General features: G+C 45.3%; 1 long non-coding RNA gene and 1 pseudogene across 4 annotated transcripts in view; both read left to right on the top strand.

Moving 5' to 3' along the window:
* Positions 1-1543: 1543 nt before the first annotated feature.
* The window catches only part of LOC148006389 (uncharacterized), a 44177-nt gene continuing 19840 nt past the window's right edge, over positions 1544-25880 (top strand). Inside the window, exons 1-4 of one of the 3 annotated variants that reach the window (XR_015683459.1) lie at positions 1544-1809; positions 2117-2279; positions 2811-3095; positions 13918-15299. This is a non-coding gene — a long non-coding RNA (uncharacterized LOC148006389). Of the gene's footprint in view, positions 2280-2810; positions 3096-13917; positions 15300-25880 lie in introns of those variants that run through there. The other 2 variants (XR_015683460.1, XR_015683458.1) reach the window with 2 other exon arrangements.
* LOC148006390 (nidogen-2 pseudogene) lies at positions 16080-23128 on the top strand (annotated as a pseudogene). Its single transcript, XR_015683457.1, has one exon. The product of XR_015683457.1 is annotated as a nidogen-2 pseudogene (transcript).

Below are 25880 nucleotides of genomic sequence, written 5' to 3'. Positions count from 1 at the left end.
GGTGACCAGAGGCTCTCTGGAGTTCTTTACTATGTGTTGCCCTCCTAAGGCAGTATACAGCTTCCTCAGATCCAGTGGAGATATGGTGTTGACTGGCAAGACAGAAAGGCCATTGAAGTGAATTCTGAACACTATGGCCCCATTCTGTTGGTCAGAATTCACAAGCTAGCCTACCCTTCTCAGGTTGGCAGGGGTGTGTTGTTGGAGAGTAGGAGTGCATGGGAGGATGGGCATTTATACAAGAAAGAGAACACTAGGAAATCAAGCTGTGGGGATTCCATCTTGAATTTTGGTTTGCCTCTAATTTGTAGGCTAGACCTCCAGTCAATGTTAGAGCTATTGCTATGCAGAATAGAGGGACAGTGAGCCAGAGGCAGAATGTACTGTGTGTACATTATTTACTGAGTAAATAAGGTGACTTTGGACTAGTCAAATCACCTCCTGCCTCTGAGACATCATTTTGTCCTCAGCAAAATGTAAATACTTGGTCACAGGCGGGCAAATGAGAAAAAAAAAAGTGCAAGCTTCAGTTTGTTTTCTGAGGGAGAAAACATAGCTCTCTCCAGCTTGCGGGGACAAACTGCTCTTGGCCGTTTCTGTTTTGTTGATTCGGAGTCTGTCAGTCTAGTATCTTCAAGGATTTTAGTATTTGGCCCCTTGGAGCCAAATAATAAAGAAATATATTAAATAATATATAAATAAGTAAGAATTACATGGCTAGGAATAAACACAACGAGAAAGCTGGTTTTGGGCGTCCTTTAAAGTATCTCTAAGGTTTTTTTTAAAAACTACCTTTGCTTCTAAGGAGCCCATGGGGGGTGGGCCTAGCTGAGAGAAAACTGGCTGTATGTGGGAAATTTCACGCTCCTGATAATAAAATGGTAATAAAATCTCATCTGGCTCCCGAGGCTTAGAGCAGAGGGGATGTTTATGGTGGAGGGGGTTCCCCAACACAGGTGCAGCTGCTTTCCAGGTTGTGAGGTTTCCAGCCCTACAGGGCAGCTGGGATTATGGACTCTGTGGCCTCCTGCTCGGGCAGTTCCTTAACTTTGGGAGAAAACACTCAGTTGTCCTGCCCTGGCGCCAGGCAGCTTCACTCTAGGCTCCAATTGAATGGTGTCAGAACAAAGTGAGATTCACAGTCTGCGCTGGGGTGGTTTGCCCCAGGGAAGGTAAACAGCTGGGGAGGACATTTCAGAGGGTGGCAGTGTCCTCCCAAAGGTTAGCCAGTGATTGGGGATAGAGTTTGGGAGTCAGCCTTTCACAAAGGCATGCTTCTCAGCAGGAAATGTGGGTGGGGCGGAGCAGTCCTGGGATAGAGACAAAGCTCCTTTGAATGTTTATCAGAAGGCCTGGCTTCTTGCAAGAGGGGTACCCGGGACGCCAGGGCAGGGAGAAAACTCCAGTGTGTAATCTCATTACACTCCCTCGCTCTGCCAACCTAGAGTGCACAGTTGCTTACAGCCTCCAGCTGCCAGCGCGCTGAGTGTCCCTCCAGCTCATGAGGTCACCTCCTGCAGCGTCGTAACCCAAACTGGAGAGTTGTGGGTAGCCCAGGAGTAGTTGGGACAGCCCAGACCAGATCTGGCCAACAGTCTCACCTTCCCAGGCTGGCTGCTCCACCAAACTACAGCAGTCTTAGAAAACCTAATGAGAGCCAGTTGTAGTGGCCGCTGGCAAACTTTCTCAGAGTCGCTGATTGGTCAGTAGCCGAGAGCTGTAGCCAATCAGCGCGGTGTTTGGACCGGCATTTGGAACCAAAGGTCCGAGTGGGCGTCTGGCGGGCACAGTGGCCTGCAGAGACTCAAGGTGGGGAGTGCAGAGCCAGGGAGGAGTGAGCATGTCTTGGGACGGGACAGCCAGGCTGCTGGCACCGCCATCACCGCTATCGCTGCTCCTGGTGCTGGTGCTGCTGTCACGAACCGGGGCTCTGCATCCTGAAGAGCTCATTCTTTATGGGAAGTCGTGGGAAGATTGGCTGCTGCGGGAGGGCGATGTTGAATGCTCCGCGGCTGTGAAGCTAGCAGTATGTAGAAGTAGCTTCTACGGTGTCCAGTTCAGCAACCTCTGTGTAAGTTCAGCTCCTAGAGGTGCGCGGCTTGGTGTGGGGTTGTAGTTTCTTCCCAGGGTGTGGAGCAACTAACCTCCATGTTTAACTGTCATCGCCGCTGGGGACTGGACTTAGCAGCGGTGCTGCAGCTTCTTGATCCCTACTGTGGAGGAATAAGGATCATTTCAAGGGAGAGCTGGGACCGTCCCCCACTACTTTGACTTCCCAGGTAGGAAGATGAAATTGAGGCGGCTAGTGCGGTTTGCGTTTAGGGGCAGTGGGAGGCTGTGCACGCAGGCATAGCAATCTAATTAAGGACACGGCGCCCAAGGTGTGCAGTGGTGGAGAAAGATGAGCGGGTTCAAGAGGGGCCGCACCTGTGAGTCGCAGTGCACTTGATCACTGTCGCCAAAGTTGAGTTTGTTACCCTGGATGTGTCTCAACCTGCCAAGAGGAGGGAGTCTTCTTGACTTGAGTAGAACTCTGGACCGTAGGTGCGTTCGACTGGTGGTTGCCCACCACCAGTTTGAGCGACTACCGTTTTGCCCTTTTAAAAATGTTTATGTGGGGCGGGATTCACGTGCTACCTCATGCGTGTGAAGAGCAGAGAACAACCAGTTTTGTTTTTTTTTTTTTTTTTTTTTTTTTTTTTTTTTTTTTATCCCACCTTCTGTCGGGTCCTAAAACTCAAGTCATCAGGTTTGACAGCAGAGTGCCCTTACCTGCTGAACTGTCTCACGGCCCTGTGGTCTCATTGTAGGTGGGCACCAATGGGATCATCTCCACCCAGGACTTACCCAGGGAGACTTAATATGTCGTTGATGATTTTCCTACTGACTTCCCAGCCATCGCCCCATTCCTGGCTGACATCCACTCGAGTCACAGCAGTGGCTGGATCCTGTATGGAGGACACCTCCTGGGCTGTGCTGAGTCTGGCTGCTTGCTACCTGTGCACAGGCTTCCCCCCACCCACTTCTTCCTGGCCACCTGGGAGCAAGTGGGCGCCTAGGAGGAGGACAGGCTTGGGGCTGCCTGGTCTGGAGAGGTAAGCAAGGGGTACCCTGCAGCTGAATAAACAGAAGGGTTGGGCTTGAAAAGGAAACTAAGAGATTGGCTAAGAGGCATTCCCTTGATTCTGCTCCTCAACACTAAGAAAATTGCTTAGTAAAATGAGGGACTAAGGTGCAGATACCAAAGACCCTGAGGGAACTTCAGGCACTTTACAGTTTTTTTTTTATTACCTATAAGTACACGAATAGTTCTAATGATATATTCATCAAAAAATTAAAAATTTGGGAAATTTAAAAAGGAACAACTTTTTTTTTTTTTTTTTTGTATGAGCTGGGTGTGGTGTCACTCACCTTCAATCCCAGCAGAGTCAGAAAGGCAAACAGATATCTGTGAGTTCTAGGTGAGGCTGGTCTACAAAGTGAGTTCCAGGACAGAATACAGAGAAACCCTGCCTGGAGAAACCAAAAATATCCTATAGGTTCGTGTGTACATTTCTATTTATTTCTTTAATATTGTTGCCGTTGACAACAGTGGGTCCACAGTGCCCATATTACTGTTTCACTTGCTTGTTCTGCTGTTTAGTATGCTCTGGTCAGTGTATTTCTGTAAAATTTATTACAACCTTATAAAATCTCACCCTTCCTAGTGGTCATTAAGGTTGCTCCCATGACATTTTTACTATAATCAATACTATAAAATGTTTTATAAGGTTTTTATTTTATTCGTGTGTGTGTGTGTTTGTGTGTGTGCCTCTGTGTGTGCCTGTGTGTGTGCCTGGGTGTGTGTGTGTGTGTGTGTGTGTGTGTGTGTGTCTTTCTCTTTGTCTGCTTGTGTTGGAAGGGCCAGAAGAGGGCTTGGGCCCCCTGAAGCTGGAGTTGTTACATACAGACAGTTGTGAACTGCTTGACTGACAATGGATACAGAGATTTGAGCTAGCATGCTGAAAGGACTACAAGGTGCTGAGCCACCTCTTCAAAGCCAACACTTTTTAAAGTGTCAAAACACTGCACAGCCTGAGCTGACATCACAGGAGAGTGAGCAAGCATGCCTTGAACTTCTTAGTAAGTTCCCTGTAGCTTTCTCCACATTGCCTTTGTAACAGTTTACATACTTCAGTCTGCAGGAGCCTGCTTTGCAGTCTCCCTGGAGAAAACACCAACTCTGCTCTGGCTTTGGTCTTGGCAACATGTGAAGCGGGTATGGGTGGGTGAGGGTAAATGGCCTCATTCCTGGTGTAGGTAGAGACAGAGTCCTCTTGTGAAATTCCACCTGGGTGTAAAATGCCATAGACCTGGAGCAAATCTGTGTTTGCTTTAACTCCCCTAGTGCCTCTGAGCTACAGAAGTGATGTCTTCCCTAAGAGCTTGCCCATTGTTCCTGAGTTTGTTCTGTGAACTTAAAGGAAGAGACATGTTTTCCTAAAGCCTGCACCAGCAGAGATGGAGAAATTGTTTGAAGTTCCAGTTTCTTACTTGACAGGTTAACATCCAGTTTTGTTTACTGACTAGCCTTGTAATGCCTTGGCTTTGACATCTCAATTACAGTTCAACAGAATACCTTCAACTCAAACACTGCCTCCTTGGCGCAGGCCAGCCAGGTAGAGGGCTAGAGAAGACAGTCCCCACTGTTAGGTTTCATTCGCTCAGTCATTCATTCATACATTGTTTTTAAAACGTTTATCTAATATCATGTATAACAAGCTTATAGTGGAAAAAAGATAAAGTTTTATAATACAAGCAACTAGGTCGCCAATTCTAATATTTCTATTTTCTTACAGTCTTTTTAAAAAATTTTAATTTATGAGTGAGAGTGTGGGTGTGCATGCACATGTGTGCATATGTATGTGTGAACCAGAGATCAGCTTTAAATATCTTTGCTTGGGAGCCATCTTGTCTTTCTACTCAGGGTCTCTCTGGGACCTGGGGCTCCCCAGTTAGGCTAGGCTTGATGGCCAGTGAGCCCTAGGGATCTGCTTGTTTTTCTCTCCAGAGCAGAGATTACAAGTGTGCTGCTACGACCTGCATTTGATCTGGGTGCTGCCATTCAAATCAGGACTTCATGCACGCACAGCAAGCACTTCATAGGGTGTGCTGCCCTCCAGCTTCTCCTGTAATGTTAAAAAAATCTATGTCACAGGGTTAGGGTTAGGAGCTAGGGTTTAGGGTTAGGAGTAAGGGGTTAGGGTTAGGGTTATATATGCAGAGAGTCATATATATCATATATAATCTCTATCTGAACATAGTCGATATTTGTTAATTCAGAAACTACTTTTACACATTTTCCTTATATCAGCACTGAAATAGACATAGTCTCTAAGCAGAATGCTCTTTCACTGAATGGCCTCTCTTACATTTAGTAGGAACACCACTGATAACCTTTTGTTGTGGTAATATGGTGGACTCTCCAGCTAGAGCTTCCTCCTAACCCATCTTGATTCAGGGATTCCATTTGGGTAGGTTTCAGTGAGCAAGCCATTTCTCCAGGATAGAAGGCAGAGCATGTATCAGCCTGTGCGCTGGAGGTTAATGTACTAGGGGCATGGCAGGCACAGTGTCTTTCAGAAGAGCAGGGTGTTGGGATCTGATGCAGGAGCACTCAAGGGTAGAGACGTTGTCCCCTCTGAGGACTGCAATTGGTTCCTGGAAGTAGGCAGCCTTGAACGATTTGAAGTGGGGAGTCTGACGTTTATGTTGTTCCTTTTGTTTTGCTTTTGATCCCCCCACCCCATGCATCTCAGGTTGGCCTCAAACCTCATAATGGAGGATGATCTTGAATCTCTGATCCTTTTGACCTGACTGACCTGTGCTGAGATAGTGGGTGTGCAGCATCACACCCTACCCATTTGATGGGAACTGAACCGAGAGTGCAGGCTGGCCAGGCACTCTACTAGCTGAGCCACAGTCTTTCTGGTGACCTTAGTTAGTTAGAGTCGAAGGGCAAACTAGACAACTGTTAAATAGTCTGTTTGTTCACACCATCAAACTTCTCTTTAAATTTTTAAAATTGTGTTTATGCACATGGGTCATATGCCTACATACCGTTGCATGCAGTGCCCGTGGAATACCCTGGACTGGATTACCTACAGTTGTGAGCTGTCATGTGAGTGCTGGGAAATGAACATGGGTCCTCTGGAAGAAGAGCCAATGATCTCAACCAGGGAGCCATCCCTCTGCCCCCCTCTCCTTACCTTCTTGCAGGAGTGTTTTATACTGTCTTCTCGACACAGTCCCACAGGATAAGCACAGTAATTACTGTTTATATCACAGAAGAGAAAATAATTTCCAAATCTGCCTTAAGTGAGGCAAAGTCACCTTAGAAGACATACTTTTCCCCTTTCTTACACTTTCCATGCAAGACCCATTTCCTGTACACGAATCATATAAGTAGTTACAGTAACAATCGCTGCACTTTTTCTGAAGACATCTAATAAATAAGGTTAGCGTTTTAGTGTTCATTGCGGCTTTGGTGCTAGGATAGTTCTTGGAGCCATATTCAAAGGAAGTGTGAACTGGAGTGAAGTTGCTGTGAAGGATGCTTCTGATGATAACCTCACTTTGAAATTATGTTCTGCTGCTCCCAAGGAAAATTCAGCTGAATTAGCTAGCCTCTTGCAACAGAAAAAACAAACAAACAAACAAACAAACAAACAAACAAACAAAAATTAGAGCAAGAAGCATTTGCACTGAGGCTCCGGGGTCTTGAGGCTGCAGTGGGTCCCAAGTGTTTTAGTGTTTATTTGACATGAAGATTACAGCCCCAGAGAGATGAGTGTACTACATAGGATTCTCATTTCATTAGCAACCTTTCATTAGAAACAGTCTTTGACAGTTTCCCTTTGGTGTCCGTGCATGCGGTACCTGTGTGTCTGTGTGTGTCTGTGAATGTGTGCGCATGTGCAGGCACACACAGACATTCATGCATGGTTCACATTTGTGTGGAGATGCACGTGTGTGCAGACCAGAGAAGAACTTTGAGTGTCATTCCTTAGGGACTATCCACCTTTTAAAAATTATTTATTTGTTCTGCGTACGTGTGCATGCTTTGACACTGTGGTAGTCACAACATAAATTCAGAGTCAGCTCTCTGCTAATCCTCCTTCATGGGGTCTGGGAATTGAGCTCTGGTCATCAGGCTTCCGAAGTAAGTGCCTTTATCCTGCTGAGCACTCTATCCAGCTCCCTTTCAAATCATTTTCAGGCACACCTCCCTCTGACCCAGTACTCAGCAGCTAAGCCAGGATTGATTGCTGGGTGACGAGGTTCAAGGAGTTGCCTTCCTTCTTATGGGACTAGAGATCTGGGACTGACAGACACCATGACTGTTTTTGTTCAGTGTGTATTCTAGGGATCAAACTCAGGTGCTCATGCTTGAATAGCAACTCCTCACACTGAACCATTTTCCCAGCTCTTCCTTCAATTTTGCAGTTCTGGGCCTTGAACACAAGTCCTCATGAAGGTTAGCTAAGTATGTCCTTCATGAATGAGCAACACCCATAGACACAGTAATTCTTTCATTACACCTTCCAGGTACTGGTGAAGTCAGGAACAAGGCAGAAAACACTTGCAGCAGTGGTCTTGGAAGACACAATCCCTCAGTCTTCATTTTCTAAGCTGTAGATTGACATGGTAGTTCTGACTTTTTAGGGTTGTCATGAGAATTAACCAAGGCGATGTGTTGTTCCTGCCATGTAACGATCTTGTGGTAGAACTCCTTTATGTAAGGACTTGGTTGTTTTATTTCATTTTATTCTCTCTCTGTGTGTGCATATATGTGTACGTATATGTTTACGTGCTACATGGGAATATGTATGTCTATGTATGGTGAGTGTGTATGTAAATAATCTATGTTAATGCTGTATATGAAGTTGTGTGTCTGCATGTTCATGATGTGTATGTATGTCTGCATTTGTGCGTTATGTGTGTGTTTGTATATGTGTGTGTGTGATGTGTGTGTCTGTGTATGGTTTATGTGTATGATGTGTGCATGTGCATAATGTGTGTGCTTGTGTGTGTCTGTATGGTGTGTTTATATGCATATGGTGTGTGCATGTTGTGTGGGTGTGTGTGGTGTTTGTATGGTATGTGCATACTGCATTGAGGCCACTTGTGTGTGCATGATATATATGTGGGGTGTGTGTATGGTATGTGTGTAGGACATGTATGGTATGTGGTTTTGTATGATTTATGTGTGCATGTAGCGGGGTGCACATGCAGAGATTGGGAGGAGATCCTCCCGGTACCAGTTCTCTCCTTTTACATGGGTTCCTGGAACTGAACTCGGATTTCAAGGCAAGGGATTTATTTACCTTTCGAGCCTTCTCTGGCCCTCTCTGTAAGTACTTTTTAAGTGGAGGTTTGTCCAAATTACTGTTTTGGGTTTTTTCCCCTTTGTTTTTCTTATCTTTTTGTAGGGGAATTTGGTGGGGAAAATTCTGTAGCTTTCTTGTTTTTTAACTTTTCCAAACATCCATATTGTTCTTCAGATATTGCCATAGGCTGAATGGGCTTCAGGACTTGTTCCATTCGATGAGGTTTTGAGCACAAGATGTGTTTTCAATTACTCCTGTGGAAGGCTCTTCTGAGTGCTTGGAAGACCGTGGGATTGAACTCTAGCTTTGATAGATTTTTTTTTTTTATTTTTGAGGTAGATTTTGGCACACAACAATCTCCTTTGCCTGGAAGATTCTGTGATCTCTACATAGTTTTCTTACATCTGGTATAGTAATATTAATATTAGTCACTGGAAATGACATCAGATGAATAATATCTTTACAGCGTGAAATGTTTCTGCTCTCATCTTTCCCTCCAGGATGTTCACATTGGGTGTGACAGAGTGTTCTACCTGGCATGCAAGAATGGCATGGTGCAACTGCATTACAAAAATGAACAAATAAAGTGTTTGTTCATTTAGTTAATCTGAGATTTCTTAAACTGTCACTTCATAGAGCAAAGAGGTAATGGCTGAAAGACCTGAGTAATGAATGGTACCGTTTTTTGTTGTTGTGTTGTGGTTGTGGTTGTGGTTGTTGTTGTTGCTGTTACTCTGTGTGTTTTTGGTGTCAGGGGAAGGCTGTTGTGTTCTCACTGGGAAAGAGGGTGTTATCTAGAACTGAGTTAGATAGTATGTCGAAGGTTTTTGTTGACGAGGAATTTCATTTGGGTTGGAAGGACCACAGGAATGGGAACCGAGAGTGAGTGGTAGGAGAGCTTGCCCTAGTCTGGGCTGCATCCTGGGAGAGGGATGGGAGTGTGGAAGTTGCTTCAGAAAAGGATGGAAACATTGTATCTGTAGCCAGGAAGCAGAGAAAGATGGGTGTTGTTTCTAAGCTTTCTTTCTTCTTTGTATGCAGTGCAAGCCTGGGCCCAGGGAATGGTGGTGTCTATATTTAGGGTGGGTCTTCCCTCCTTAATTAATCTAATCAAGATACTTTATCAGAGACATGCCTGGTGACTGTTTCCTGGATGGTTGTAGATAGCGTCATATTGACAGCTAATAGTATGCATCACAGCTGTTCCCTGGATGCTTTAACATGGAATGGTGGGTGTTGAGTTGGTGCAGAGGTGACAGTTGTTGATCAAGAACTTTGGATTTAGCTGGAGCTTTTAATTTATGAAGCTAGAGTCCACAGAAATGGTACGTGTGTAATTTACCACATGTCAGTGAAGACAGCGAGGATAGAGAATAACTAGATATATGAAAATGGGTTGAAGAAAACTGCTTAGGTGTCCTTGAAGACTACATATGAAGGAGGATACACTATGCCATCATGAAAGCATTAGGCATTCTCTTAACTCTGCAGTACAGGGGTGAATTTGGAATACCCCAAGCACATCAGTGTCCCCATGGGAATGGGGAAAAAGTAACATACAAAGTGGTGGTTGGTGTTCACACCAAACATCGTAGGCCAGAATCAGTGGCCTTACACCTCCAGAGAATGTGTCCTTAAAGAAGACTGAGGATTGAACTTTGTCCCCCAGGAATGAATCACCTCATTTCTTATTTTGTTATCATTTTGGTAAGGCTGAGTAGACAAATCCCTTGTTGTAAAGATGTCATTCTGCTGGTTGATGTTTTACCCTTGTTGGATGGTATGTTTGAGAAGCCTTCTGGTTTTCTGCCTGAACAGGAAACTGGAGACCTTGCAGCTGGGCAACTCTGACCTGATCCTCTTTGTACTGCTCCCCACCCTGTGGAGAGCTCCTCTCCTAGCTGGCACTCTCTCTTTCTCTTTGGGGAGGTTGGGAGGCCATGACTCTTGTACAGGTTTTGGCAGTGCAACTGAGGGCTTACCTTCAGAACCGCTGTGGAGGACTCTTGGAAAACTTGTCTCTGGGAATGTGAGGGCCTTTCCCTTTGGAAAAGAGTCAGACAGAGGGTGTCTCTAAGGAGGGGCTCTTCAAAGCCTATGAAGTGGCCTCTTAGCGATTCTGTGTGGAAGTCTGTAGCCCTGACAAAGGGTCCATGTGGCAGATTTCAAGCAGCTCAACTCTTCCGGAATGTACTTTGGGATCATAAATTATATTAAAAGGAAGTTTTTGTTGTTTTCTCCTCTGTTATTTGCCTCTTTTAGTGGGGATGAGGAAATTAAAAACTTGCCATCTGAAGTGAATGCTTCGAGAAAAGGTGACACAGAAGAGACATAGAGCAAATAAGGCACTACATGTGCAGATCTCCAGGTTAAAAGTCGGGTTCTCCCATCACAGCCTCCTCACTTCTTCCCATACCTCCTCCCCACTGCCTTCTGATCTCCACATGTAGACAGCCCTTATCATATGGAATTTCTGTAAATTTAGGACCTTGGTTCTCCCTTATCTTGTGAAGTTGATTGTGGCCACCATACCAGGAGCCTCCACAGTTGGTTATTTAAGGATGGGAATATTAGTTCGGCTTTTTATCTCCTACTTGAACTTTGTTGTGACTGAAATAAAGCTTTCACAGCCTCTGGCCCTACCTTGACTGATGATGGATGACGCATGTTCTTTGTGTACCTGAGTTGGAAACTTAGAGGGTTTGACCTTTCTGGGGAGGGTCAAGCCCCGCAGATGACATACTTGAGGACTACAGCTGCAACAAATGTAGAATGTGGGGACTGAATTCATGAACTTTTTTTTGAAAAACAAGGAAGGTAAGCAGACTCTTCCATTTAGAGAATACAGAGGAGCTACAGAGGTTTTTTTTTTTTTGAAACCATATTAATATCTGCATTTCTTTGTCTTATTACCCAAACCTCAAAGCTGTACTTTAGCATTACTTGTCAGAAAGGTAAAAGTAACATTTGAGATGTTCTAGAACAAGGCAGAAAAAAACACAAGGACACATTCGTTCCTTGTATTCAGTTTTGAGGTTCTTGCTGTGTCAGTTTGTCTTGTTTAACAAAATGAAGAGGTAATGATACCAGTAAGTGATTTCTTTTCCTTCTTGTCATCCACCTTCTTTATAAAGCGAGTATTTGTAAGAGAAATGTCTCCCCAGTTCCCTATTAAATTGTAAAGCATATATGATCTAGTGAGAGAAGCCAACTACAGAGTCTAAGACAGTGGAGCATCCCTTAACTAGTTCTTTGGTGGAAGAAGGTGGTAATGGCAGAAAAGGTCCCTTTGAAAGTCAGTAAATGCAATATCAGGGAGAAATTCCACAGTCACCCTGGTGTTAATTCAGACTCCAACTCTCATCTAGGTCTGCTTTGCCTCCCACAGTGTTTATCTTCATTCATTGGCTGCCACTCTGATGCTACCCTACCCCACTCTGATGTCCTGGACACTCTCCTTTTTCTGTGGCCACTGCCACCATGCCTGTCCCCAGTCACTCTCCTAAAATTCCAGTCCTGGCTGTTTCTCTCTCCTATAATTCAGGCTCTTGGGGCATAGTTTTTTGGCTCTGTCCTGAGTGCAGCATCAAACATAATGTGGTTTAGCGGGTACCCAACCCCGATGAATTAATATTCAGATGGGTTAGTGAGTGGAGGCCAAAGCCAAACCAGACAACCAACAGGAGCCAAATACATACTGGAAAACCAACATAGTGGGTGCCGAAGGATGGAAGGGGTTCCGCAGGGAATCACAGTCCTTGACCCCCAGGAGGCAGTGCTTGCTGGTTAGGATTTTCTTGGTGCAGGGAAATATGGACACAGCATCAAAGCACTTAGTAGGAGTGGGCACCCTTAAACACTGTGCAGAGGGCTTAGTGGAGCTGAGCCTGGAAGGTGTCCTGGAATGGCTTGTTTGGTAGAGTTCAGCTGAATGTCTGTTGCAGGGGATGAGCGGTTGGGTCTGGCTGGCTTCCATCATCAATAATTGCCCGACCTTAAGCAAGCGCCTGGGTCACTTTCTTCATCTACAATGTGACAAGATAACTCGTGTTGTAAAGAGATTGAAAAGGAAAGGGAGTTTGGCTGTGAAATCAGTAAGGATGCCTTTTGATCAGCTGCTTCCTGACTGAGTGTGGCCTGCAGTAGGCAATGGGTGGATGCATAGATGGATGGATGCATGTCTTGCTGGATGCACGGATGTTGGATTCATGGGTGGATGGATGGATGGATGCATGGCTGGCTGGCTGGATGCATGCTGGATGGATGCATAGATGGATGGATGGATAGATGGATGCATAGATGGATGGATGCATGGATGTTGGATGCATGGATGGATAGATGGATGCCTAGATGGATGGATGCATGGCTTGATGGATGCATGGATGGATGGATGCATAGATGGTTGGATGCATGGGTGGGTGCATGCATGAATGCTAATATGATATATGGATGTGAAAGCCATTCAGACACAAAATAAAAACTGAGGGTATAGGAATGAGCAAGTCAATTTTGTTCCTTGTCCAGAACTCTCAAAAGAGTTTGGACTGGAGAAGCTTTACAACCTTAACACTTTTAAATGCACTGTTCTAATGTTATTTGTTGAGAATTTCATACATTGATACAGTATATTTCAGTATATCCACTTCACCCCTGTATTTGTTCTAATAATCCCTTGAATACAGCGAAGCCTACTCATGAGTGAGGGGCCACCAGTGCAGCATGGTCCACTCACGAGGGACCATACCCCTAAAGAAAACCCTCCCCTAGCAGTCCTCAAGTGACAGAATCTTCTAAGCTGCAGGCAGGGGCTTCAGTGCCCTACCACATTCGTGCTGGAATGTTGAGTGGTTTGCTCTTCTGCTGGACACCAACTGCACTGAGTTTTTGAGTTCAACGACCATATCATGAGAACATGTCATTGTTTTGATCCAACTCCTTCCGACCTTTGGCTCTTAAACACTTTCCACCTCTTTTCTTTCCAATATTCCGTGAGCCTTGAGGGAACTTGATACGGTGGGAGCTTCTGTGGCTGAGCTCTCCACAGAGAGTTCATTCTCAATACTCGGACTAGTTATGAATGTGTATTAACTACCATCCACTGTATGAAGATCCTCCCCCAATGACCACCCAGAGCTGTGTTAATCTATGAGCTTGTAACTGGTATAGTTTGCTACTGTATATCCATTTAAGAAAATAGTAGTTATGGTTCATTCCCAGGGCTTATGAGCCTGTCTGCCATGGTTTTCCTGACCAGATTTACAATGCCAGGCAAAAGTTTCCTCTTGTAGTGCAGACCTTAAATGCACCCAGAAAATGATTGGTGATCCTCATTACATTCCTGCCATTTATGGCACACCCATGAGTACATCTTGCCAGGGCTTTTGTTATGTAGCCCTGAGTAGTCACAGTGGAGTGAGAATAGTCTGCATAGCATCTTCTAGCATCATAAAGGGTAGCTAGCAGGGGTGGAAGCTTCCTGCTAAGTACTGTGCAGGCAGGTCTGTGTGATTTCTTCAAGTTCTTTGACCTACTTGTGTGGTGTCATCAGCTATAGGATCTTACCATCACATTCTGAGGGGTAGCCCTGAGCAATGAGAATTGGCAACTCTGGTATCATCTCTGTGACATCCTCGACCAACAACTTGAGAGCAAGGTGTCCTACATCTAGCTGTGGACTTTTTGAGAACTTGTAGCCAATGGAAGGAGAATTACCCACCTTATAACGTTCGTTGTAAGTTGGCAAGTAGCTTTTCATATGGCTTTTGTATTTTAATGTTCGTGGACGTTTTACCTACTTGTATGTCTGTGTGAGGCTGTCAGAAGTCCTGGAACTGACGTTACAAGCAGGGGTGAGTTACCATGGGCGAGTAGGTGCTGGGAATTGAACCCAGGACCTCTGGAAGAGCAGCCTGTGCCCTTAACTGTCCATCTCTCTGGCCCTTCATAAGGCCTTTTCAAATATCCTTAGTGTTAGTTAGTTCTCCTTCATCCTCTTCCCTACAATCCTAAAGATTTTAAACCAGTATTTCATTTATGCATCATTTAACCTATTGACCTAAATTGGTAGAAAAGATTAAAAAAAATAACACATGGTTTACAAAATTACATTTGTAATTTGAAGAGGGGATTCTAAAGGAGATTATGTTCAAAACCAACATGGGGAAATCCTAAAAAGGATCTGGCCTCTGCCCCCTTGTTGGAACTCCTTACCTGTGTTCTGATTTTCTTCTTTTGTTTATTTCTTTGTTTAAGGGTGTCGGCAATTCCTTTTTGTCCACAGCTGAACACTTTCCAGGCCGTTCTGGCATCCGATGAATGTGATTCCTATGTCCTCTTTCTCTATCCTGCCAATGGTCTTCAGTTTTTGGAACTCACCCCAAAGAATCCTATAGTGTCCAGTTACAGTTTCCTGCTAAGGTGGGATTCTGCCAAGGGGAAGCAGATGACGTGAAGAGAAAAGCCCTGTATTTCAGCCTGACTAACAGTGAGCAGTCGGTGAAGAATTTCTACCAGGGAGTAATGTGGAGTGTGTGACTGTGCTATGCACTGGAAGGACATTTAGGAGGGACACTATCTCTAGTGGCCAGAAACCATTTGATAATAACCTTTGGTGGCTTCTAAGAAAGGCGCTGGTTGAAAACCAAGAGCTAAGCTTGAACTCCGGAGCTTCAGGCTGTCCAAGATTTAAAAGATTCTTTCTTTTTCCTGCACTATTTGTCAGGCAGAGAAACCAGAACCAGCAGTGATTATATGTTTTTGCAGAACTACTGGGATTTGCTGTGAAAAACATTGTTCTTGGGGCTACATAAAAATATCCCGTCATAACTAACTGCCTCAGTGGACCCTTTTCAGGTTAATGATTTCTGGAGAGGAGGCATCATGATTCAGTCTTTCAAACAGGTATTGTTAAGGATTAAATTATGAGTACTATAATGGGGGGCAGGTAGGTAGATGAGGTTTTTAGTCATCTCAGGTTTCTCCTGGCACCATCACCAGAAATCATGCTGACTGGTTTACCCACAGAGTTGCCAGAGACAAATCCATTTCTTAGTCTCCCCAGTAGGTTATTCCGCTAGTGCTGCAATAGGCTATTCTGCAGGTGTCTGTCCAGTTGGTGCTCCTAAGAGACTATTGACTTCAGGTGGGCTCTTTTGTCTTTGTATTTTGCAATACTAGCTTAGCCCACAGTAGTTACTTTGTGGCTTTCCATAGTTTCTTCTCAGTCAAACTAGATCGTGGGCAGAGAGAGTGACAGAGCAAAAATTTACCGATCACTTTATCTGCAGAGCATTGTGATAAAACCCTTGCAGATATTATCTTAATTAAAACTCTCTCAACTTATAGGTGGTAAGTATAATTATCTTCCCAGTTTTACCAATAGTCTTACCGAAATTATGAAAGGTGCTTATGTCAGAGTCAAATGGCCGAGCCATAGTCAATACAGCTCTGAAGTATGGATACAGGGGTGATCTCTTATGCAGAGTAGATAGGGTGTTTCTTACTTGGATTTCATGTTACCTGGTTGTTTGTATTTTGGGTCATTTTATCAGTCACTCCGGTTACAGCTCACTCTGCCCCTCTCCTGCAATTTTGATATTTCTGGAAAGCATCAAAGGAGACAGTGAAGAACCAGAGTGAATGGATGACAGTGTGTGTGTGTGTGTGTGTGTGTGTGTGTGTGTGTGTGTGTGTGTATGTGTGTGTGCATGCGAGCGTGCGTGTGCGTGGATGTGCATGCATGTGTGTGTGAGCACATGTATGAAGGCCTTTATGGCTCCAGTAGGGAAACACAACTTTCTCCTCACATGCTTTTTCCACACACACAGGCACAGACACATGCACACGCACACGCACAGCAGCTTCTTATGGCTATGCAGGTACCAATTCTCATTCTAATACTCTGTCATTCTTGGTCCTTCCCAGATTCTGTTGGTGTCCAGGGGCTCTGCCTTTAAAAATCATAGTATTTCAAGCACTCAGCCTTATTTCCAAGGGTTCTACATACAAGTGTGCCCTCCTGTTCTGTGATCCGTACCGGGTCTAGGTCTCCATCTCACCCTAGTCTGTGTAGTCTAGACTCTAGAACAGACTTAGCAGTTGGCCTCTACCCTTTCTCCTCTAACCTCTTACCCTCTAGCTTAAAGACTCTCTCTCCCCAGGTAGTACCTAGAGCCCCTTGGAAGGAGGGCTGAGTGCTTGAAATACTACAATTTTTAAGACACAGGCGTGTGCCAGAAAGGAGCAGCGTGAGACATGACCAGAGTGATTGACAAATTTGGTGTGCCTCACGCTTAATAAAATGAGACAAACTACAGACCATGGAATAACATAAAATGCAAGTCAGAATTATCCTACCACTACTCTGAGTGACAACTCTGCTACCTCCCCTTTCAGCGTGGGCTTTGCCTCCCATTCAGTGTTTGCATACTTAACAATGTCTCCTAGTCTTCTTTCCTCCAGGTTCTGTCAGTATCGTTGTCTTAAGGGTTGAAATATTGCATCACACATGCCCAGCATTGAGGACAACATTTGTAAACTAAAGTAGCTCAGGATCATGGTCCTAGCTCCCTCTGGATGCTTTGCTGTACCCCTCCAAGGAGAAGAACATTTTCCTAGTCCTGGAATCTCTTCATCCAACAGAGGTAATACATTATTCATGTTTGCAGGCCTCTTCTGAAACATATGTATATTCAGGTAGGGAAGAGAGTAGTTCCTGGGAAGGGATTAGTCCCAGGCAGGCCAGCATGGCTGTTCTGTTTTGTGATACAGTTTTTCTTTCTAGGAGACAAATTCTATCTGTGAGCATTCATAAACGACCTCAGTGTGGAGGGTAAATTAACTGTTTAGATTCCCACCAGGCACTGTGGCAAACGCCAGGATATTGATTTATGTCTCATTAGAAGGCATTTATTTAGCTCCACGCTTGCATGATTTGTATTTTCCTTCTCTTTGAAGCTTTGAAGCTGTCCACTTCCAAACTCCAGAGGTTTCCCAGCTGCAATACCCTGCTGTGGGATGGGCTGGGGCTCCAGGGTCTCTTCTTACTGATTGGTTTCAGTTTTTATAATTACCTTACTGTGTGGGAGTTGGGGGTTGGACACAGCTGTCGGGGAGGTGTCTGGGTTGGAATCCAGGTTGTCAGAGTTTGTGCTCTCCCCCTACCACGTGGATTCTGGGTATAGCTCTAAGCTCTTGTAGGTAAGTGGCTTTCCCTGCTAAGTCATTTTTTCAGCCTGGAGTTTTGTCTTCTGTGGTGTGTTTTATTTGCAACCCTAATTTCTATAAGCACCAACTGAGGGCAAGAGTTGAAGCTCTGCTGGTAGAACATTGCCTTACAGACACAAAGCCCAGAGTTTTGACCTTGGTGCCACACAAACAGGGTTTAGTATCACACCTGGTATCCCAGTGTTTGGGAGGTGCAGGCAGGAGGAAGAGAAGCTCAAGGTTATCATCAGCTACATGAGGCTGTGTCTCAAAAAATGAAGAGAAACCTTAGCAATTGAATATAACAAATCACAGAGGGGACGAACACTGACCTGACTGGGGAGGAGAGGGTTTATTTGGTTTACTGTCCTGGGTCACACAGTGCATTAGGGGAGCCAAGGCAGGAACTAAAGCAAGACAGGAACCTAGAAGGAGGTAGGAACTGGAGCAGAAGCCATGGAGGAACATTATTATTGGCTTGGTTCCTCTGTCTTACTCAGCCTGATTTCTTACACAACCAGAGATGGTACCCTAGGGTGGTATCACCCATAGTGAACTGCTCTTCCTCCCACCAATCATTAACCAAGAAAGCGCCCCTCCCCCAGACTTGCCTTCAGGCATGTGTGATTGAGGCAATCTCTTCTCAGGTCTGTATCAGGGTGACGAAATCCAGCCAGTACAGCAGAGTATCGTGAATACACTTGGGTACAGGTAGTGGCTAGTGGACAGTGCACAGAATGAGAGAGAGATAGAGAACTGAAGAAAACCTCAACTCTCCTCATTATTGCAGTAGAAACCGAGACTAGAATGATGAATACTTGCCCCAGTGAACAAAGATCTCGTTATATGATTCAGTGGATCTTAATACTTCTTTTTAGCCATTCCCTCTTATTCTTGATTGTTGACTTTTGAGGAAATTACATAGTCTGGGATAATTTGAGTTTTGGTATTTCGTGCAAACACAGGATTGATATCATTGGCTAGGTCCCATTTTCCAGAGTCATTTTTTTTCTCCATCTTTATTAAATTGGGTATTGTTTATTTACATTTCAATTGTTATTACCTTTCCTGGTTTCCAGGCCAACATCCCCCTAACACCTTTCCCCTCCCACTCTATATGGGTGTTCCCCTCCCCATCCTCCCCCCATTACCACCCTCCCCCCAACAATCACATTCACTGGAGGTTCAGTCTTGGCAGGATGAAGGGCTTCCCCTTCCACTGGTGCCCTTACTAGGCTCTTCAATGTTACCTATGCAGTTGGAGCCCAGGGTCAGTCTTTGGGTAGTGACTTAGTCACCTGAAGCTCTGGTTGGTTGGCATTGTTGTTCATAGGGGGTCTCAAGCCCCTTCAAGCTCTATCAGTCCTTTCTCTGATTTCTTCAATGGGGTGGTCCCATTCTCGGTTCAGTGGTTTGCTGCTGGCATTCACCTATGCATTTGCCATATTCTGGCTGTGTCTCTCAGGAGAGATCTACATCCAGTTCCTGTCAGCCTGCACTTCTTTGTTTCATCCATCTTATCTAGTTTGGTTGGTGTATATATATGGGCCACATGTGGGGCAGGCTCTGAATGGGTGTTCCTACAGCCTTCCAGAGCCTTCCTAACCCGAGCTTTCTCTTAGCGTTAGGAATCATCCTACACATGGCTGTCCTCTTCACAGCAAGCGTACCATTGACACTGAGATAGTAGGTGACTAAGCTGGCAAGAGTAGTGCCACATCCCAGCAGAAGATCTCGAGGTTCAGGATAGCTGGGTCTATCTGGTGAAATTCCTCTGAGAAAAGAGATTCTTGGGAACTAACAGGGGTTCATGGTCTACTCTACGGAGAAAATGAAGATCTGTTCCCAAATACTGAGCCTCATTTTGATTAATACATTTGTATCTTACCCATGTTGAACTTTTGCTCAAAAATTGTTTTAGACTTGGTCATTAAAAAGTACTGATAGATCTATCATTCTCTGTCATTAATACATTAGTCTATGTGAATCAGAGTACACAGAGATGTTTGGAAGACAAAGTTTCTTCTTAGCATGAAATTCTTGCCGTGGCTTTGCCAACTTTGGGCTGTATGATCTGAAGATTAGCTAACCCCTCAAAACCAACTTTTTCCTCACTAAGATCTAGCACAGCTACCACCCCTATCTTGCAGAGCACAGTGAAGACTGATAAGCACTTGTGTAGGCACGGCTTGTAGAAATCAGTACTATTTAAGTGTTTTAGGAATTTTAAGCTTAAGTAAGCTTGAGTCCGATTTAAATTTTCATTCATGTCGAGAAAGCATAAAATATTCTTGCATTCCATGTTTGCTCTCAAGACAGCCAGGATTTTGACAGAATATTTGATTTGGGCTTCTGGAGCAGACATATAACCTGATGGCTTAGTGTTCCATACACAATGCCAGACAAAAGGCAGCTTTTAACAAAGTTCCTGTATGGTATTTATCTCAGTTACTTAGATGCTTTGCTTCTGTTTGACATAGCATGGAAAGTTTGGCTTTGATCGTTAAAATCTTTTGATTTCAATATGAATTCTGAAGGAGGATGAATGGACTGGTTACAATCCACTCCTTCCTCTGTTCTTAGACTAAGCAACCTGGGGATTCCTGGGGCGTGGGCTTTTCACATCAGCAGCAGGCTGGCGCTGGACAATGTCTGGCCAGCCACGGTCAGAGGTGACCATTCCACAGCCTGTTCCTCAGTGCTGGAGCACTCCTCCAACCATGCTGCAGCCCTGGAGATCTGTACTGAGGACAGTTGCAATTATCACAATGAGAATGGAGAGGATGTAGAATACCCACCAATTGAACCAGGGGAGGCCCTAGAAGGCCACAGGAGAATGGATGTATTGATGTGTCTTTCAAATCAAAGGCTAATTCGAGCTTTGTGGATATTGGCACCACGTCTCCAGATTCTGATCACGCTTCTCCTTTGCCACACCCAGCACCTGGTAACTGGCCATCCTACCGGGAAACAGAATCGGCTTCTTTGGTCCATCAAATCAAACAGGGGCCACCTGTGGGAGATGTAGGGGTCCTGGATTTCAAGGACGTAGCATTGCTTTTGGATCCAGTGGGCACCAGAACCCCAGCTCCTCCACAGGCAGATGCAGCTTTCCTAACTCCAGGCAGGAAAGACCTTGGGAACAGAAACACCCAGTCCTATCCAGAGGCACGGTCAATGCTTTCACAGCCAGATGTTCCCCTCGCTCCTTTGGAAGGAGAAATCCTTCCTAATTACCCCGAGTCTGGTACATGCCACCCCTGAGTGGAGGGAGGTATGTGGTAGGACTGGATGACCACGTGAGTTCTAAAGCTCAAGGCAAGTGCATTGAAAAACTGGGCATTTGAGGTTTTGTTTAAAGAAAATATAGCAGAGTTGACAAACTAGACATGGTCATTCACCTGGGCCCATTCCTGTCCGGGCAGGCTGGGACAGGCTGGGGCAGACTGAGACAGAAAGATTTTCTAGGTTCAAGAGTAGCCTGGGCCATATAGAGAATTGTAGGCCAGCCTGGATTATACAGCCAGCTCTCCTCCCAAGTGTAATGAAAAATTTCGGGTTGCAAGTTCAGAGAAGGTGAGCTATTTCGAGGCTTCATAGGCATTGCAGGATGGAGGGTATAGCCATTTAGCTTTGACTGTGGTAGTTAGCTGTGCAGGCTTAGGCAAACATGCTGAAGAGCCTTAGGGAGAGAACATGGTATAGACACCTGTGTCTGCTATTAGTTCTGGTTCTTGTCCCCACAGCTGTGGCCTTCACCTCCCCTGAACCACCTTAACCTGGTTCTGTGACTCACTAGCACTAAAGGTAGCAGGAAGAAGGCAGGGGAATGCCCAGAGGGAACAACTTTTCATCCATCCTGATGGACTGGGAAACTGGTCCTAGATTCATCCTCCCCTACACCTATCTCCCGCTCTCCCTGCTCAATGATCTCTGCCAGGAGGACGTGTCAGAGGTCACACCTCTCTCCACAGCATTTCAACTTCACAGTTTTTCTGTCCGTGTATTGACAAAAACATTAACCTAGCAGAGAGGACCTTCTGGTTCTGCTGGGACATTTTCTGCAGGTTCAGGAGTTGTTTAGAGAAATAGTTCAGGAGGGAAGAAAACACTTTGTGTTTAACAGAGTATAGAGTAATAGTTAGGGTAGGACCGTTGTTGTCAAGTTTGAATCTTGGCCATGCTAAGGCAACTTATTTCACCCTCAAGTCTCTGATTTTCATTTATAAACGTATCGCCAGGATTTGTTGTTAGTGTATGTTATGTTTTGAGTGTCTGCATTAGTCTATTCCTCAGAAGACAATTAAGACCATCATTACTAATCTTTAGAGGATTTAAAACATAGCAAACTGGAGGATGGTGGGGTGAACAGCTGGGCTGGAAAACAGAGAAACTGAAAACAGAAAGTCTCATTAAAAAGCTTTTGCCTCCTGGCTCCTTTTCTGCTTGATGAAGTTTGATGAGCATTTGTTTTTTTTTAAAGCCAAAGGCATGGATTTCTTTTCAACGTTCTAGAACTTTCAAATTCGTCTAACAATCTCCTATAATATTCAGTGTGAGTTCTTTCTATCTAAAGAGATTTAAAGGCACGAATCAAAAATTTCCTCAAAGGGATTTTGTGTTACAGATGTGTTTTTGAGTGGCCTTTTGTTGCGGGTTGTATTTTCCTGGCCCAGGAAGAGCACACAGTTATTGGAAAGTGGTTGTATGTACAGTTGTCTGAAACCTGAGGAGCGGGCTATGGCCCAGCACAAAACTGTAAACTGACCTAAAACCTTCAGAGAGTTTTCTTTTGCAATCGGTCATGGTCCTTGAAGCATGAACTTTGGAGATGATAATGTGTCACGGTGTCAAAGGTTGTGCGTGGCTGTTTAAGAGCTCAGAAAGGCCTGAAATGGAGCCAGTCACTGGGAACTGAGGGTAACAGCATAACCCAGGAGGGACATGATCTGTGCTATTTAATCAGCTGCCAAATGTAGTCAATGCTGACATCTAAATGCTAGAATGTTTATGAAAAAGACATTCAGGGGGAGATTGTCCAACTGGAAGCTTTTAAGTCTTAGAGGAGAAAAATACTTTTAAATTTTATTTAAAAAAATTTATGTGTGTTCATGTGTACACGTTCATGTGTGGGAAAGCCTAGCCCTTAAGAAAGAATGTTTGGTGAGCTGTGTGAACCATAGAAACACGTAATTGTTATTATTTATGTTCAGAGGAAACACTGTTCTCCCGGAGGTTTATCCAGCAGCTGTGGGCTTACTCTGGGCAGCTGTTGACATGGGGCTGAGCTGTAGTACCAGCTCAAGGTAGGAAATGCGTGGCTTCTGGTAGTGGATGGACTTGAGTTCCCCCGCAGTGTAGTTTGAACACAGATGCTGTTTGAACCTTATTTTCTGAACAGAGAGCACCCTTCTCAATAAATTTTAACTTCCCCTTTAAGCATATAGGATTTGGTTTGCTGAGTCAGGGAATTAGGATTTTGTTAAAGGCTCAGAAAATTTCTCTTCTTTTTAGTATTGTTTTCATTAGGGTGTGTGTGTGTGTGTGTGTGTGTGTGTGTGTGTGTGTGTCTGTGTCTGTGTTTGTGTGTGTGTCTGTGCATGCCTGCCTGCCTGCCTGCCTGTGCATATGTATATGTGTTGTATAGGCCCCATAGGCATAGGAATAGGAGAGGTGCTCTGAAGTGGCCCCAGGTCAGCTTATGCAGCATGGTAGTATAGACAGGTTCCATGCTGCCACCCTGAGCAGTGTTTCTTTGTCCTGCAGCCCTGCTCATATTGGGAGCTTTCAATTCCAGGCTGCAGTAGGTTTTTGGTTGTCACAGCAGAGAGTATCTGCATTCTCACCGCCAGGGAGGTAGACCCCATTTGCAGAGAGAGAGAGATTGTTGGGGAAAGGCTGCAGCGCATTTGTTAGTCTCAGTAGATTGAGCAGCTGTGAACTTTCCCTTCACTAAGGCCATCCCTAACTCAAGCCTCGGGAACTGTTCCCTACAGCTTTTACTCTGGACTGAGCTCACCCTCCCTGTTGCCTGCCCTGATCCTCAGCTGTAGAGAGCCACAATAACATTCGTCACCACATGATGGCGCTGGCTTCCACTGCACCCCACGTGGAAAGCCGAGATAACATTTGCCATTACAAGATGGCGCTGGCTTCCGCCATGCCAGCCCGACTTCCTTTCAGGAAGTTAACTGTGTGCACATGTGCAAGAGTGTCTTCCTGCCAGGTCTTTGCCGACTCCGGGGCGTGCCTATGAGATCATGGGTAAGCGACCAATCAGGAGTGGATGTGCCGCGCTAGGGTGTATATAAGCCGCGCCATGATGGCGCCCCGAGTCCCCTCTCTTTAAGATACCATAAACATTTTGCTACAGAAGGATTCATGTGTCCGTGAGTGTTCTTGCTGGCGAGACGATAGCGCGAGACACTCAGCTTCCACCTGGTTCCCAGCAGCTACACAAACAGACCAGTTCTTTTAGTCTGAGGCAGGGATTTTGTTGCAGCTTTCAACCTGGAGTAGAAAGCGCTGCTAAGGTGCTGGGGTCCTCGCAGCTGGGAGAACTGAAGTAGAGGAGGAAGGTGCGGCCAGGTCGAAAGCTCTGGGCCAGGGTGTGGTGGTATCACAGGTGGCCATTTCTGAGCACCTTCTCCACTGCTGTTTCTCACCCCCTGGCTTCTGATACTCGCAGGCTGCTTCTGACATTCCCATAGTGACGCAGGATGGGGAGGGTACTGTGGGCAACAAGTAGACACACCACCCAATCCGGATCAGGCGACCCAAGGGTGTCTGTTAGCCCCGCCTCCGCCCCCCATGTCCCACCCCCAGACTGCGGCCAAGCTGCTCAAGTGGTTCTAGCTGTTGGTGGGGTCCTGCAGCTGTGATAGGCTCCTCCTCTCCGGCCCTTCCTCCCCGCACACCTCTCAGGCCCTCCTGGGATAGCTGTCCTCCTCTGGGGCCCTGTACTTGCTCCCAGCCATGGTGGCTAGCTCACTGCTCTCCTCCTTTACCTCGTTTTCTCCTTGGCCATCCTGGTCCAGACAGGTAAGGTGAGGGCTGGGGCACCCGGGGACCCTGCCCTGGTGCCTGGGGGTCGTTCTGTGCATGAGCGACTTTGTCTCTACCTGACTGGCCTGAGGTGTGGCGTTGGGGTAGGAATAGGGAGACCTGGCTCCTCTGGGCCTAGGGGTGAGGGTCTAAGATTTACTGGAACTGAACCAACTCTGAATTGAAGATGAGGGATGGGACCTTCTTAGGGCTGGTATGAAAACACTAGGATGATAAAATCCTAGCCAAGTATTAGTGATAACAGCTGTCCCCAGCAGTGTACCTTGGGAAAAACCTTGGAAAAAGCAGTCATTTTGAAAATTGGCCTTGAGGCCACCTGCAGCAAAAGCATCTGGAGAGCTTCCCAGGAGACTCTCTGGCCACTTTCATCGGGAACTCAGAGGGTTAGCAGAGAGACAAAGGGAAATTAGGGTGGGGGTGACTTGTACTTCTTAACAGCATCTTATGTGCTTTTGGTGTCTGTCCCTACACTTCTAGAGACTCTGGTCATATTTTGTGGAGGAGGTGGACACAGAAATTGTGCTGAATCAAGGGAACACGTTTCTTTCACCTTGTGCAACTCAATTTATAGACCAGGCCTAAGTGTCATCACCTGGGGTGTAAGGTTCGAAATGCAGTAGCTCCTGAGTTACTCTGTCAGATTCAATGATCTATTTAGCATAGTAATCAGATCCCCAGGAATTTGCAGGCACATTCAAGTCTGAGTAGTGTCTTCTTATGATAAATACAATCGGTGATTCAGAATAGCATATTAAGCATGCACCAGCAGAGTCTTCTTTCATTTATTATGTCCGGTCTCCACATCAGGAGGGGAAAAATGGCTTCAAGAAAACACTGCAATTGTAGTTGATTCAAAGCAGCATTATGCTTTGAGCTTTCTAAAAATGAAGGCAAACCCAACTAGTGAGAAACATAGGCTTAGGCAAACCAAACTTGGCCTTAGCACTGACTTCTAGCAAGGTTTATGTCACATATAAGGAACACTGGGAAAGAGAACTCCTTGCCCAGGTCATTATGATAAATGAATGAATGAATGAATGAATGAATGAATGAATGCAGAAATGGTTTTCTTAAGGCAATTCTGTTGGTGTTGGTACAAGAATCTTTCAGTGAGCTACAGAGAGATGGCCAGTCTGGGTTCTGGGTTCTAAGAACTGATGCTACAGAGGGTGAAGACAGCCAACACTTGTATCTCTGCGATGACAATGTGGTAGAGGAAGAAACCCAGCATAAATGTCAGAT

Source organism: Rattus norvegicus, chromosome 3 (genome assembly GCF_021556685.1).
Source record: "Rattus norvegicus strain SHRSP/BbbUtx chromosome 3, alternate assembly SHRSP_T2T, whole genome shotgun sequence".
In the NCBI taxonomy this organism is placed as follows: Eukaryota; Metazoa; Chordata; class Mammalia; order Rodentia; family Muridae; genus Rattus; species Rattus norvegicus.
The sequence above is the reverse complement of the archived record's forward strand: the minus strand, read 5'-3'. Positions and strand labels throughout refer to the sequence as shown.